This window comes from Hydractinia symbiolongicarpus, chromosome 1, assembly GCF_029227915.1.
Source record: "Hydractinia symbiolongicarpus strain clone_291-10 chromosome 1, HSymV2.1, whole genome shotgun sequence".
NCBI classification, from domain to species: Eukaryota; Metazoa; Cnidaria; class Hydrozoa; order Anthoathecata; family Hydractiniidae; genus Hydractinia; species Hydractinia symbiolongicarpus.
Genome location: NC_079875.1, coordinates 33,533,046 through 33,535,545, shown reverse-complemented (window position 1 = coordinate 33,535,545; position 2,500 = coordinate 33,533,046). Strand labels below are relative to the sequence as shown.

Below are 2,500 nucleotides of genomic sequence, written 5' to 3'. Positions count from 1 at the left end.
TTTAAAAAGACCAAAAAAAGTAAGGCCCCAAAACAGGTACTTCCGGTTGACCTTTGACCTCCAAATTTTGCATGGTAATAGATCTCCAAATTTGCTACCATGAAATTCTTGTCCGTTTTTTATAAAAATGCTGACGTCAGCAGTTAAAATTTTTTGAAATTTTAGAATTTATGAAGGTTTGACCGTGCACTTTGTGACGTCATAAGTCTGGTTCTAGCCAAAGTCACACAAAAATATTCCGCCATTTTTCTTAAAATGCCTTTGTTTATAAGTTTGCTTTTTATGATTTCGTTAAAACGTTGTAGTTACTGAGAAAAAATTGTCAAAAAATGCATGTAAGAACCGTCCTATACAAAACACACTGGACGGTTTCTATTGTCAAAAACATTAAACTGTTAATAACATGAGAACGAGGCTTTCCAGCACCAAGGTTCTACAGGCAATTTTTCTTCTTACTAAATGGCCTATCCACTGACAAATATCTGCATCTACTTTTAAATGTTTCACAAAAGTTATTACTATTATATAAGTAAAATGATGACATTATGTTTAATAAGAGAGTATTATCAGATACGTATGTGTGAAACGGTGAAGTCTTAAGTAATAACTGGCTTGTGGCAGCCAAGCGTTCATAGCGACGTTGCTTTTTGATCCTTCGATGTCGGCTCTTCCTATCATTGTGAAGCAGAATTCACCAAGTGTTGGATTGTTCACCCACTAATAGGGAACGTGAGCTGGGTTTAGACCGTCGTGAGACAGGTTAGTTTTACCCTACTGATGAAGTGTTGTTGCAATAGTAATTCTGCTCAGTACGAGAGGAACCGCAGATTCAGACAATTGGCATTTGCACTTGCTTGAAAAAGCAATGGTGCGAAGCTACCATCTGTTGGATTATGACTGAACGCCTCTAAGTCAGAATCCGTGCTAGAAAGCAATGATAATTACCTCTGGATAATCTTAGGCGAACAAGAATAGAACGGCTTCTGTCGTTCCTAAGTCCCAATGCACTGAGTCGGAGAAAAACCGTCGAGGTGCTGCAACTATCAAAATCTAAAATTTCCAGAGATAAATCCTATGCAGACGACTTAAACAAGAACGTGGTATTGTAAAAAGTAGAGTAGCCTTTGTGCTACGATCTTCTGAGATTAAGCCTCTGTTCGACAGATTTGTCACTTTGTGACAAGTCCTTTTTTTAACCAACTGCTTTGTACCGTGGAGTACCAGTTATCTTGTGCTTACCTGAACTTTTTTTTTAAAAAAGGTGATGCGTGCGTGCTGTACCATTCATCTTTATCACCTCGGTTTAATATTTGGAGACACAGATGTATGGATTAAAAGTGTATGGATTAAAGGTGTATGGATTACAACTGTATCGATTACAACTGTATGTATAGATTACAAGTGTATGGATTACAGCAAGAATTACGGACTAGGGCTATGTTCAGGGTTAAGGTAAAGCCTAGGCTGGGGCCTAGGGGTAATGCTACTGCTTTGGATACGGTTGTGGGTCTTTTTTTTAAAAAAAAAATTTTGGTGGTGTGGCGTACCCTCTCACTTCTTCAATTTCTCAAGCCGTTTATGTGTTATGCCGTATTTTGTTATTTTCAGGTCCCATGAGGCTTAACCGTCATAAAAATATGTTCGGAATGTTGCTGGGCCTATCAGTAACAAACGCGCATGCGTTACGGCACATTCCGGTTAACTTTAAAAAAAATCGATTTTTTTTCCTAAGTCCCCACTTTAGTGTCAGAAACTGGAAAAACGTGCTATATAATGTAGAGAGGGTAGAACAGAGAAGCAATGAGAAATGAGTGAACTCGACTAGAGTTTGGTTGTTATTGTTTCTTTGTGACACAATCTCTTATGCGTTGGTATCAGAGTTTATTTGTGTTGCTGTAAAGACTGTTGAGTTGTCATTCAGTTCTTACGGTAATACGGCTCTGGCTCAAGCAATGAAATGCAAGTCAAATTTTGTTCTTGCAGGACATTACTTATGTGTGTGCACGGGCTAACTGCTAGTCAAGTAGTAGTTTGTAGTCTCTAAAGATAGTGATATCTTTCTCATTGGTGGCTCTTGTGATGTTGGCAGATGCTGTTCAACTGATCCTGGGTTACTGAGAAGGAACGGTAGAAGGGCAAACACTCTGAAGCGTATGAATTGCAGCTATTTCTAAAGAATTGGCTACGATTTTACGTTGACGATTGTAGATACGAACGCCTGCGCCTGCAACACGTTACGTATTGCAGGTTGTAGTGTGTTTAAGTGAATGTAGCTGCTTGCTATTTCACGACCGTAGTTACCTGGTTGATCCTGCCAGTAGTCATATGCTTGTCTCAAAGATTAAGCCATGCATGTCTAAGTATAAGCACTTGTACTGTGAAACTGCGAATGGCTCATTAAATCAGTTATCGTTTATTTGATTGTACTTTACTACATGGATACCTGTGGTAATTCTAGAGCTAATACATGCGAAAAATCCCGACTTCTGGAAGGGATGTA

General features: G+C 38.8%; 1 non-coding gene and 1 pseudogene across 1 annotated transcript in view; both read left to right on the top strand.

Moving 5' to 3' along the window:
- The window catches only part of LOC130620279 (large subunit ribosomal RNA), a 7,097-nt pseudogene extending 5,927 nt beyond the window's left edge, over nt 1-1,170 (top strand).
- Nucleotides 1,171-2,298: 1,128 nt separating this feature from the next.
- LOC130655619 (small subunit ribosomal RNA) overlaps nt 2,299-2,500 on the top strand; it is a 1,802-nt gene continuing 1,600 nt past the window's right edge. The window contains exon 1 of the ribosomal RNA XR_008984704.1: nt 2,299-2,500. This exon is cut by the window's right edge and continues 1,600 nt beyond it. This is a non-coding gene — a ribosomal RNA (small subunit ribosomal RNA).